General features: G+C 47.2%; 1 pseudogene; it reads right to left on the bottom strand.

Annotated features, from left to right (window-relative positions):
- Positions 1-7,009: 7,009 nt before the first annotated feature.
- Positions 7,010-12,326, bottom strand: LOC100349673 (ATP-dependent RNA helicase SUPV3L1, mitochondrial pseudogene; annotated as a pseudogene).
- Between the last annotated feature and the right edge of the window lie 1,329 nt (positions 12,327-13,655).

Below are 13,655 nucleotides of genomic sequence, written 5' to 3'. Positions count from 1 at the left end.
GCTCCGGGACCGAGCATGCTCAGTTTGTGCGCAAAGCAAGAAGTGGGGAAAAATGAGACTAGCCAAGTAGTCTTGGGCCAGTAACTCGCTTCAAATGATCAATATCATGAACTCCTGCTTTGACCGGAGGCAGGTGACAACAGAAGTTAGTAAAGGAACAGGCATGGTCTCCGCAGTCCAAAGCCTTGATTTCAAGAAGCCAAATTCAATTACCTGTAGAACATGACGAGTGTAATTTGTTTTGTTGCTATTGCTCATAAAATGCGAGCAGGGAAGGGGTGACAGGTTTCCATGAAAGAGCTGTGGCCCCACTGAGACATTCCTCAATTCCTCAGGCGATGGTTGGTGCATTTACAAGTGGGAAACTGGCCCTGCCAGCAGTAAGATGTTTTTCCAATCTTTATTTTAAAATTCTGAGAGGTTTGGGGAGAATTAAGTTTTTTTTTATTTAGCTAATTGTTCTCATCTTCTTTTTGTCCCTCCCTTCCTCTCTTTCTCCCTCCCTTCCTGCCTTCCCTTCTTCCTGCTTGCCTTCCCTTCTCTCTTCTCTCTCTCTCCTTCCTAATGCTGTCGCTCCATAATACTGCTAGGCGCTAAGCATCAGCTTTGCAAGAAATGGAGTCAAAAGCACGCCTCTCCCTGGTGAGGAGGATTCATGCTAACGATTTTTAAGCCGATTCTCGGAAGGCTCTCTGGGTCATTCCTGCTCAGGAGTGAGTCCTGTGACTCAGCAAAATGCCACGATTATTGGAGCCAAGATGACTATCAAGCTACACTTGTGGATAAGTTTGGTCCAGAACAGGAAGAAATAAAAAATGTTGTAAATTAATTTTTAAAATGACCATATCATTTAAAAACTGATTCCCTTTATCTGCCACCCCTAATCAGCAACACAAGGGGCTGGTCAGGTGCTCCCTTTTCTGTGGATTACACAGTTCCTAGAATCTGGGGTCCACCCTGCGCTCACACTTGTCAGTAAGGGGTTTTGAGTAAACGCCTAGAGGCAGAACTTCCCTTTTTAGGTTGGACTTTGCTGGAAGCTGCACAGTCCCCCCACACACACCACGAGGTTATTCCCTCCTCCATACCCCGTGTATGCGTGACTTGTGCCTCTACTGTTAGCTGAGCCATGTTACTAACATACTGTCAGCCAGCACTGTGGGTATGGCGCTGGTCTGTCTTCTAGACCAGCTGTTATCCCTTGAGTAGAGAGATGGGCGGGAAGGGGTTCCAGAGGAAGGGCTGGGTGGCAAGGGGTTCCTTAGGGGCTCAGGGGCTCCTTGGAGACTCTGATTCAATGTCTGTCTTCCCCAGCAGACCATGAGCAGCTGATGGTAGGAACCCCATTTTCCTCAGCTTCCTTTCTGGATCACCCAACACAGGGTCAGCCCACAGTAGGTGCTTAGTAAACATTTGTTGTGCAAAACAGAACTTCACCCACACACTTAGACAGCTGATATTTATTGAGGCCCCACCCCGAGTTAGGCTCTGTGCTAGGCAATCTGGGGTGCATAAAGAGAATTCAGAATGGACTTTTACCTTGGAGGAGTTTTCAAGCTACTTAGCAGACTGGGATAGAAACTGTCTTATTCATCCGGCTTCCCAGTGACCGGCACACAGCAGACAGTCATGTAAACATGTGTTGATGAACTGTAACTTCACGTGTCTGGGCTGGAAGAGTTGCTTCAGACTGGTCACTCACTCATCGTCTCCCAGCCGAATCTGCCAGCCCAGCAAACTCCGTCCCCCAGGACGACTCCCAGGGAGCCCACAAGCTGTCGTGGTTAGCCAGGCACAAAGGCAGCGGGGAAAACAACGCCTGGCTTTTCATCCGGGGCTTTCTAAAGAAACAGAGGTGTTACCATAAGGTCACCGTTGTCCCAGTCAGATCATCTTTTCAAAGGAATTGCAGGGTTGAGAGCCAACGGTGACCACATACACCTTTGCAGTAATCACAACCAGTGTTCTCGACGCTGGAAGCAAAATCGCGTAAACAAGGTTGTGCTGTGGACTTCCGTGACCCAGACTTTCAGGAAGGAGCTGACACACTGCCCAGACTCGCGCTCACCCACATAGCTCAGAAGCCAAACAAACTGAGAAGCTCGTGTTTTCCCAGCTGTGTGATGCACTCGCTTCACCAAGAGAGCTGCCAGAAAACAAGGAAAAGAAAAAATAAATTAAAAAAAAAAAAAAAAAAACCACCACGCCGGGTTCAGACCAGGCGAGGAAAGAATTACTTTGGCTGGTCTTTGTTTTGTATTTTCATGAAGTCTCAAGAAATATAAAAATGGAGGAAGTTAGATCTATGGCTTTTAGTTACTGAAAAGAAAACAACATTTTTTTTATCTTTGAGCGATCTGGCCATGTTCTCACGTCAGTGACTTTCTACTTTACAATCTCCAAATCCCTTGGTCTCGCGTCCAGGTCTTTCACAACTTGTTTAAAATAACCTTTCTTGCCACATCTGCCCCGTTTCCCCCCACTCGGTGCTTTTCTTGAGTCTTGTCGGGCTCCCATTGTCTTAAAGACTTTATGTGCTTTCTTGCCTGCGTGCTTTGGTCCACGCTCTTCCTTAAGAAAAACTCCAGGTCTCCCAAGGTCAGTTCAGAGAGCTGTTTCTCACTGCTATTCACCCCAATAGCGCAAGCAACTGCTCCTGCGTCTGTCTCCCCCATAGGATCACGTTACGTAGAAGTCATTCCCCAGCATTCATTGTCTTTGCACTTTGCACCAGATACTGTGCGAGGCACTGGTGAGACAGGTGTGACAGTCCCTATCTAGCGGGGAACTCAGGCAAGTAGATCAAGTGTAACCAGGCCAAACTGTAAGGTTTTAGGAAAAGGTAAGCACAAGGTGCTGTGGGAGATTAGCGGAGGATCATATCCCTCAGTCTGATTGGCAGGAGAGTGTCTGGAAGGCTTCCTGGAGGAAGTAGCACCAGAACAGCCTACAGGAAAAGAAGCTGTGTTCATCTCATTCTTGGCAGAGCACTCCTTGAGGGAAGAGGTCAATCATATTGAATGAGGTTATTTACTCTACCCATGTTTACGGAGCTCTTTGCTAGGAGACAGGTACTCCCAGGAACTGCTTGGGGACTGTGGAGTAGCAGTGTTTAGGGGAGAAGTACAGTAGGAAAATATAGAGGAAATCAAGCATGAGTCCCAGGATTCTGGACTAGGGTTGCCTTGTACAGGGGTGCAGGTTGTGGACTCACACCAAGCCAGGCAGGGAAGAAGGAGGGGTAAGTTCAACAGGGAAGAATCTTGCTTTTGGTAGCACAGCAACCAACACTTTATATGTTGCTTTGGAATGAACTGGAATTGAGCGAATTTGTTCCTTGTGTTGTTTTTCTTAAGAGTGGGTCTTTTGTTCTTGAGTGAGGCAGGAGACCCACTTTCCTGCTATATTCACTTAACTCCTTTATTTTCAGATGTCAAAAATCCCTACTGTGAATCATTCCTGTCTTTCCCACATCTCTTCTGTCTTTAGATCATCTTGACACCCCTACTAGGAGAGATTTTAGACTTTCCAGCTTAAAGTTGAGAACTAGGTTTCACACTTGACTATCTATTCAGTTATTAATTTTGAAATTAATGACTAGTCAATAATGAGGTCGTTGACATTTTGTTAATAATGTCAATTATCACTATCAAATTAATAACTAAGAATTGATTTCAATCATCAGAATTATTTCAAACTACAAAATTATTTCAAACTACGGGATTTGATCATCCCATAAGAGTGGTGATGCCATTTTAACCTGAAATTTTATTTTACTTTATCACATTATGCCTTTTATATAGTGGAAGAAATCTAAGCAGTAATTTTGTTCACCAAAGAGTCTTTACTAAAACAAATAATCCCTTCCAAAAAGTTTTAATTCCCCCATGAATATTCCCTACATAAGTTGGGCTCTCTTGGAAGCCTCGCTTGGGTCACCATTCGACTTCCTATTACACTTAGACAGAAACATAAATCTTTAAATAAATGGACCGCCTTAAAATGTATCCAGAATTTTCAATAAAATCAACTCTTCATTATTTTTGATTGTTCTTCTTTGCCTTTTTTCATCTCTTTCTAGAACTGCTGGGCCCCACCATATGTATCTTATAAAAGCAAAGCATACAGTTCTTCTTCTTCTTTTTTTTTTTTTTTTTTTCTTGACAGGCAGAGTGGACAGTGAGAGAGAGAGAGACAGAGAGAAAGGGCTTCCTTTGCCGTTGGTTCACCCTCCAATGGCCGCCGCGGCCGGCGCACTGCGCTGATCCGATGGCAGGAGCCAGGTGCTTCTCCTGGTCTCCCATGGGGTGCAGGGCCCAAGCACGTGGGCCATCCTCCACTGCACTCCCTGGCCACAGCAGAGAGCTGGCCTGGAAGAGGGGCAACCCGGACAGAATCCGGCGCCCCGACCGGGACTAGAAGCCGGTGTGCCGGCGCCGCAAGGTGGAGGATTAGCCTAGTGAGCCTCGGCGCCGGCCGGGAAAGCATACAGTTCTACAAAAGACAGCTGGGACAGTTTCGTCAGTGTTTCTTAGCACTACCTATTTTTCTTACTCTGCCTTTTGACAACATGTATTATTTGCTTTTTGTTAAGCATCATATCCCATTTTTAAAAATAGTTTGTTCTCTAAATGTATTTCTCTTTAAAGCTATTTGATTGTGAACTATATTATTATTCACTCAGTTTAGGTGAAATCTTATTAACAGAGGAATAACTTTTTTTCTCGATGATTGCTTGTATCCATGAATGAATGAATTGTTTATTGATAGAACGAGACAGCACAGCAACCATCCTATTCCTCTTTCTTATTTTTTACAGACACAGACCTTGAGAAAATGTGTTCCCATAAATAAGCAGGAAGCAGTAGATTTAATAGCATTGTTATTCAAGTCTAAAGCATTTCAGAGAGATAAGAAAAATTCACACAGTTGTTAATATTTTTAATGATCTACCAACTGACAATTCAATTAGGACGTTGTTCAATTCTGTTGAAAGCCAAAAATTAGAAACCGCATGACTTGCCAGAGATTTCTTCCCCAGTTATTAGAATCCAGTGAAAACAGATATCTGGACTGCTCCCTGGGAGTGGTACAGCAGGGTGAGTGTGGTCAGAGAGAGCTGCACTTTCCTTTGTAAGGTGGGAGAGTGGGCACAGTGAGAGGACAGGAGAGGGAGGACTATGATGAGGAGTCCTCAGCCACGTTGATTTTTGGAAAGATACTGGTTGTACTTGAGGATCTGAAATGGAGTCTTCCGAATTCTCCTCCCAGGTGTGTACTTGGAACATCTCTCAAATAGAGTAGCAACTTGAAGGTACCATCATTTGTTCACTTGGCAATAAAGCACTTTCTTTTCTCAGAACACCTATTAATATCTGGAAGCATCAGTGTTCTTGGAATACTCCCTGGGAAATGTACCATAGAGGTTCATCTAATAAATCTTAATTGGCTCCCCAATTAGGTAATACAATCTAAAACTGAGCTAGAGGATATTGCAATTGTAGAACAGACATGATGATGAGGAGGAGGTGGAGAAGGAGGAGGATGGTGGTGATGATGGTAGCTATTGTTATTGATTGTGCTTGTCTCATGTAGCAGAGACACCCATCAACACTGGCGAACACCAGTCAGGAGGTTCTTGTCTCACACAAGGGATTACTGGGCAGGTAACCTGAGACTGAGAGTGGTTCAATGACGTCAGCAAGGACCCAGCACTTTCTATCCTGTTTCTGCTTATCCTGCGAGCCTTATGCTTGTTGCTTCCTGACTACAAGATGGCTACCCCACCCCTAGCTTCACAGTTGGTTTCTAAGCATATCTTGTTGGCCATAACTGGGTTTGGTGGCCAGCACTAGCTGAGGGGAGCTGCAAGTTTGAGTACCTCCTGTTTCACCCCTTCCAGGTGAGGAAAGAAAAGGAGGTATTTGAGAATAGGTTCCGAGTGGACCAATCTACAGGCTCTGTCACATCGTCCTATTTTGGGTGAGGCATTTTATATATATCACTCCTAATACAGCGATCCCAAGATACAGGCTGATTATCCTCACCTTCCAAACAAAGAAACTAAATATCACTGAGGTTAAAGTGACCTTCCCAGAAGCCAATAACAAACATGGGACAGAACTAGGATTGAAACCAGTTTTTCTGACACCAAAGTCCATGCTTCTCACCCTGGCCTCTCTGTAGCCTGCTGGCTTTTTGCTCATTTTATCTCCTTGACAGCCCTCAACCTAAACAGTTCTGCTGGAACATGGAACTTCCAAATCCTGCACCAAAGGCAGAGGAGTTGGATGAAGATGAGACAACAAGTAAGAAGGACTCGCTCTGTCCATCCTGGCTCCTTCCCCAAATCTCTCTCTTTTTTGTTTAAGATTTAATACAGACTTTATTTGCAAATTAGAAAAAAAAAAACACAAAACCACTCAGAATCAGGTTCCTTCTTTCATCATGTCCCTTTTGTGTTAAGTCTCACACTCGACTTTCTCTCTGCCAGCCTCAGTTCGTTGTGTCAACCTTGCCTTCTCCAGCTGCCTCGGCATGTCTGGAATGAGGAGCCCTTGCTGCACCAGTCTGGAGGTCAAGGGCACCCCCCTACTGCACTAGGGCTGGAGGGCTCAGCAGCTTTACTTCCCACAGCTTTGGTGCCACGAGTCCTTCAAGGTTCCTGAAAAACATGACTGGCTTCTTGGAGACAAGGTCTCCAACTTCAACAGCTTTGGGGCTGACATTGTGGTGTAATGGGTAAAGCCCCAACCTGCAGTGCCAGCATCCCATATGGGCACTGGTTCGAGTCCCGGCTGCTCTACTTCTAATACAGCTCTAATACATCTTCAGCAGTAGAAGATGGCCCAAGACCCTAGGCCTCTGCACTCATGTGGGAGACCTGGAAGAAGCTCCTGGTTCCTGGCTTCGGATCAGCCTAGCTCTTACTGTTGCGGCCATTTGGGGAGTGAACCAGTTGATGGAAGACCTCTCTCCATATATGCCTCTGCATGTGTAACTCCACCTTTCAAATAAACAAATGAATCTTAAAAAAAAATAAAAGAAAATTCAACAGTTCTTGCATCTCAGAAATTGTAATCAGCTTGGTGATGTTGTTTTCCCCTTGTTGGGTAATGCCATCTAGTCCTTGCTGGAGGTTGCAGACCAGGCCGCCATCTGGAAACATGTCCATGAATCAGTAGCTCAGCCACAGGTAAAGAGCCAAGACATCATGGATAGCTTCAAGATCCACGAGTCCTTTAATTTTCTTATGTAGACATGAAGGCCATTTGCTGGCTCAGCGTAACCAAGCGAGGGTCAGAGGCTCATTCCTGCTGCGCTACCTGGCAAGTCGTAACAGAGACGAGCAGACCGGAGGCTGCTTCTTGTTGATAGGGGCTGTGCAGAAAACATACCTCGCTCATACACTTACTGGAATACGCTGGAGCAACTCTGCAGAAAACTTAAAACCATCCGTACTGCAGACAAAACACTGCCCAGCAACTCGTGAAAGTCAACAAAAGCATCAATGAGATTAGAAAGCGCCGTGTCAGGGAGACAGCAGGTGAATGTCTCAGTCTGCCCTGCGGTTGGGTGGAGACTGGCTGCCTTGACAGGCTCCACGGGCCTCTCCAAAATGTCCTTTAATGAATGAAGTCTCCCCGGTTCATTGTTGTAACCTTTCCTTCTTTAACATGAGAGCTGAATCTACCAGCTCCCCTGGCGATCTGCAGGGCCAGCGAGGGAGGGGGTGATTGGATCTATTCCTTTTTCAGTTTTTTAGGAGGGAGTAAAACATAATTCTTATGCTCAAGTTGAGCCCCAGGCCAGCTGCAGCTGTAGCAACCAGAATTTTGCATGGGCCATTTGGATCAGCAGTTTTTTTGCTTGAACAAGTTTAGTCCCAGGTGAGAGACTGTCATATATAACAGCTAATTCCAATCTCCGAATTTCAATCTGCCAGCTCCCAGAATAAATATCAGTCTTGCTAAAACAGAGAATGTAGTCGCTGGGCCGAAGGTTATCCAGCACAGAAATGGGGATCAGTCTCTATAGTTTCAAACCTGCACTTCCTCTCCAGTTGAGTTCATAGCTCAGTGACCTGGTCAACAGCAGCAGTCTCTCCACACAAATGGACCTCCTCAGCACAGAGCCCTAGCGTGCTCCGGCCCAGCCCCATCTCTGGCTGTATCTCTAATTGTTTGAATTTCATCGATTCCTGCCACTTCATGAGGAGTTGTAACACTGCACATCTCAACAGCTCAAGCACCACGGGCAGCCTGTTTCCCACCGAGTCCAACTGTCACGCACTCTTCACCTGTTACCAAGTCACACGGCACACCAGCAGTACTTCTCTTTGCAAAGATCTCACGTGCCAGTAACTTTAAGGGGCTACCATACACCCCAGATTTTGTAGACAGGTATCTTTGGATGGCATGGTAAGTCTTCCCACTGTTGGTGGGGCTTGAATGGAATATTATCTCCTGCAGGATGGCTCTGGCCTCTGAGTACCAGTCAGGTACTCACCAGAGAGAAATTAAAGTGCTTATCTGGAAGAGATCTTTTGTTCTGTCCCCGGGGGAGCATCCCCCAGCACACCACTGCTACATAGACAAAGTCAGCAGAGCTATTCGCCCGCGTCACAATCGCAGGGTCTCTCCAGGCTCAGAGCTTCATGATACAGAGATCATAGGGCAGACAGCATGAGGACTGGGAACTAGCACTGGAGGGAGTCAGAACACCTGGGCTCTGGGCCAGCACTGACACTTGTTAGTGTTAGTTAAATTCCTTGGTAGAAAAAGGCCATTTTAATTGGCACACGGTGTGTGAAGTGCATATAGAAGTCGTAGTGACAACGGCTGCCATTGATTGTGCGCTTAGCACGTGAGATAGTGGAAGTAGCAGAGGGCACCTTGTAAGGCAGTCCTGGCCTGCTACGTTCCCTAAATAAGTCATTTTCCGTGTCACGACCTCATTCTCACTCTGGGAGCAATGGAGTTGAACAAGTTCAAGACTTTGGGACTTTATAGCTTGGCTTTTTATAGCTATAAAATTCTGAGTTTATGAGCTAGGACACTGAGCCATCATCACTTGTCCCAAAGTGGGTTGAGCGTCCGTCCGTCTCTGTTGCCCTCTGACGTGCTCATTGGGGTGCACTCAGTGTGTTGACGGCGACCTCACCAGCCCTCACATCAGTCCACTTCCCCTGTGGGAAGGAAGGCAGAAAAGGGCTGCTTGTGTCCTGAGCCAGAAAGTCAGAGCGGCTGCATCTCTGGCACATTTTTTTTTTTCTTTTTGTGCAGCACACAGTAACAATGAGGGTAATTCTGTCCAAAAAAGAGATCAAGTTTTTTGGCATGAATCGTGCTCTTCAAATAAGTTGGGCAGATTCTTAACAGAGCCAGGTCAAATCCAGGTCAAGCCCAAGGCCATTGTCTCCCTGCATGAAGTCTGATCAGCTGGCACAGCCTCCTCGCCCATGGTGGCTTCCACACACCTTCCTGAGGGCCTGGAAGACACACGCTGCCACTCTGACCTCCTATTGCCACCTCTAAACTAAGCCAATCAGAGGGTTTTGTTCCATTTGTCAATTTCTTTCCTCCTGTACTTCAATACTTTATGATTTTTCAGCTTGATCTGAAAACGTGATAGGGTAAATACATTCTGGATGTTTTCTCCTTTCTGTTCCTAAAGAGAGTTACACTCATTTTTGACTAGTTTCTTTTCATAACTGATCATATTTATGAGTTTCAATAATGCACTGTTTCACATATAATCAAAATAGAATAAAAAGTCCCAAATTGTGGAACTGGTGTTGTAGCATAGTAGGCTCTGTCCCCTACTTGTGATGTTGGTGTCCCCTATCACAGCACTGATTTCAGTCCCAGATGCTCTGCTTCCAGTCCAGCTTCATGCTAACATGCCTGGGTCCCAGACATCCACGTGGGAGACTGGAAGAAGCTCCTGGCTCCTGGCTTCTGATTGGCGCAGCTCCAGCCTTTGCGGCCATCTGGGGGAGTGAACCAGCGGATGGAAGACCTCTCTCTATCTCTACTTCTCTCTGTAACTCTGTCTTTCAAATAAATAAAATAAATCTTTAAAAAAAAATCTAGTGCATTTGATATGACACTCAGATGTGCAAATTTCAAATGAGTTCTGTAGAACCAGGACCTCTTGGATCTCTTATTTATAACACTACGGTTGGCACAATTAAATAATTATTTGGCAATTATTTGTGAGTGTCAGTCTTCCTTTTTTAGACCAGCAGTTCGATAAGGGTAAGGATCCCTGTTACCACTATAACCCCTGGCACAATATCTAGCCATGTGTAAGGGCTCAGCAAACATTGGTGAAGGAAAGAAGAGATAAAGGGAGAGGGTAGGACAGAAGAGACAGAAAAGATAGAGACAATGAGATAGGCAGGAGAATAGAGGAAAGGAGAGAGGGGAGAGAGGAGAGCTCGGGCAGTGGGGGAGGAGGAGGGTGAATGCAGATTAGGCCCCTGGAAGACAGGCCTAGCAACACAGAAGGAGCTCCGAGCATGAAGAGGGAAGCTGGGCATTGGGAAAGAGGGGAAGTGGTTACAATGAGAGGAGCAAAGGTCTCTGGTGCTAGGCTGCACGGGAAGGAGGCAGTTTCACCTGGGAAAATCCTGTGGCAGAATGTGTGGAAGCTGCGGTGCCAGCCTGGAGATGGGCCACGGAGTGCACGCCCACAGCAACCCACCAACCAGCCGGGCTGTGAAGCCTCGGACTCTGCAGAGAGCCACGCCTCTGACAGGAACTGGGCGTGACCAGAGCCCGACCTGTAGCTGAGGCTGTGCCAGGCGGGGCTGAGGACTCTGGACTCCGGGCTGCCATGCACTGATTTGCTTCCAGCCTGTGCTGCCAAGACTCCAGAGGCGGATTTCTCCGGAGAGAGGCTGGGGCCAGGGGTTGTGCTAAGGAGGCAGCCCGAACGTGCTTCACGAAGGCACATTTCCTCTTGGCTCACTGAACCCCTTGAACTGTTGTTCTAGTTGACTGTTTCTGGTCCTTAGCAATAATAGCAATGTAATTTGCACAGTTTCTATAATTATATCATTTCACTGTGTTTCTTAGATGCCTTCTATTTCAAACTGAACTTTGGCCTTACCAATAAAAACCACATTTCCCAAGTAAAGGCTGTGATGGATGGTCTGGAAACCACACACGCACTTCTAGGGCGAACTCTGGAGGAAGCAAACAGCACCTGTGGGGTTAGACTGTGTACCAGGCCCTGAGCTAAGCACTCTCCTTTGCAGTTTTTCATCCAACCTTTGCAACATACCTGCAGGGCAGACGCTACTGTGATGCCCAGGTGACAGGGAAGGGAACAAGGCCCAGCTGGTGCGGGTCACCTCTCTGCAGCTTCCCAACCCCAGATGACCGAGTCAGGACCCACACACAAGGGCTGCCTCTAGGTCAGGCCCAAGCGCTCCAACCCCAAGCCAGACCCAGGGCAGGCAGGCAGGCTTTGGCGGCAGTGAGCTGCCATGTGAGATGAAACTTGGACAAACAATTTCTACCTAAATAGTCAAATCAACAAGAAGGCTCCAAAAAGTTCATGGATAATGGAATTAAAACATAAGTTTATTTTGTTTTTAAAAAAATTGAAACTATGCAATTGTTTCATAATACATATTTTCCATTAACCTTTAAAAGATCTTGTAATTTTAAAACTTCTTTTTTTATTTTGATATTTTTCTTTTTTCCCTAAATGTTTATTTATTCCCATTTACTTGAAAGACAGTGAGAGAGAGATCTTCCATCTGCTGGTTCACTCCCCAAATGTCCACCACAGCCAGGTCTGGGCCAGGCTGAAGCCAGAAGCTTGGAACTTCACCTGGGGGCCCCACAAGGGTGGCAGACACTCAAGTACTTGAGCCATCTTCCGCTGCTTCCCGGGATGCATTAGCAGGGAGCTGGATTAACAGTGGAGCAGCTGGGACCCCAACCAGCAAATTGTTATGGGGAACAGGCGAAAGAAGCAAATGCTTAATCTACTTCACTGCAGTGCTGGCCCCAAGTTTCTCATTTTGCACTTACTACAAAATGTTATTTAAGTGAAAAAGTGGATTATTCCAAGAAAAACGTTTTAGCAAGTAATAGCGTGGCAGGCACATGATAAGGAAAGAAGAGTGAGGAGCTACTGTGACACCCAGGGGCCCCCTCAAGGCTGGCTTTGGTCCTTGGACTCTGAGGCTGTCAGGCGGCTGACCCCCACTGGACGGGCGGTTGGGGACATCATGGTGTCCCACTGGGCCTTTCCTACTCTGCCACGCCCGTGTGGGTCTGAACAGTTTCTGGGTCATGGCTGTACCTCATCTTGATAGAATAAACACGGGGAATTAGGTAAAAGGTGATTGAGCAAAGGTCAGGAAAGGAATTATCTTCAGCTGCAATTAGCATGGGACACACGTGAGCTCGCTGGGAAGGAACAAGGAGCCCCTCTGTCCTCACACAGGGCCTGGGTAAGTCAGGGGAGGCAGTCGGGGTCCCGCGCACACGGCACGAGTCAGTATGTGTGTTCAGCCTCAGTGCCTTTCTGCTGTGTCATAGCGGAGGCGACCTACTTGAGCTCTGCACACTGTGACCCCAAACCTTTGCTCTTTCTGTGGGCACGAGGCCTCAGACTTTACTAGGAACCAGCTCCATTAGTTCTGAACCCACCCCTGGCCACTGTTCTGTGGGGAAGAACCTCTAGAAAGAGACCACGAGGAGGGAGCCCAGCCTCCACTCTCCGAAACTCGACCCACAGCAATGGCCTTGCCCATGACTGCAGCAAGTTCCCTGTGCATGACTCAGCCCTTGCGTGGTCGTTCCCTGAGTGAATGAACAATCAGGTCTCAGACCTGCAAGGCTCTAGCCAGTTCTGGGAAGAGAAATTACGGCCCTGACTCCTGTAGTGGCCAGGCTGCCCCCCCGCCGCTCCCCCTCAGAGAGCTGACCAGGTGGAAAAACTGGTTTTGTGCTGTCCAGTCTAAAGCAATTCTCCTCGCATGTGAGAGACCACTGAACCATAAACTTCAGCAACAGGCCAAGAAGGCCAAGCAGCCTTGTCTGTTGATTTGAAAGTTGGGTGCCCATGGTGTTTGTGCTCAAGGTAAGGAAAACCTATAATTCTGAGCAAGTGCTGTGGGTGTGGTGTGGGTGTGGGTGTGGGTGTGGTATGGGTGTGGGTGTGTGGGGGGTGTGATAGTTCTTTTTAAAAATACTCTATTTGAGAGACAGAGAAAGACAGCACTCCCATCTGCTGATTGGATCCCCGAATGCCCACAATGGCCAGAAGGCTGAAGTCAGGAGCCAGGAACTCCATCCCGGTCTCCCACATGGGTAGCAGGGACTCAACGACTTGAGTCATCCTCTGCTGCCTCCCAGGGTGCACTTCAGCAGGAGCTGCAGTTGAGAGCAAACCCAGGCACCCAGCTATGCAGAGTCCCACAGCAGAATCCTAATCACCAGGACCGCCCCTGAGCAAGGACTTCTGCACAGGCCACGCCCACTGCTGTAGCACACATGGCTTTAGAGCCATGTGGAATTGAGTTTGAATGTCTACTCTGACAATTGGCTGTGGCAGTGTAGGCGCCCTTCGCCTCCTCGAGTCTGTTTCTTGGCCTGCACGCGGCAGGGCGGAGTCTCTGAGAGGCCCTGGCC

This window comes from Oryctolagus cuniculus, chromosome 7, assembly GCF_051225735.1.
Source record: "Oryctolagus cuniculus isolate XC-2025 breed Fujian yellow rabbit chromosome 7, ASM5122573v1, whole genome shotgun sequence".
Classification (NCBI taxonomy): Eukaryota; Metazoa; Chordata; class Mammalia; order Lagomorpha; family Leporidae; genus Oryctolagus; species Oryctolagus cuniculus.
The sequence above is the reverse complement of the archived record's forward strand: the minus strand, read 5'-3'. Positions and strand labels throughout refer to the sequence as shown.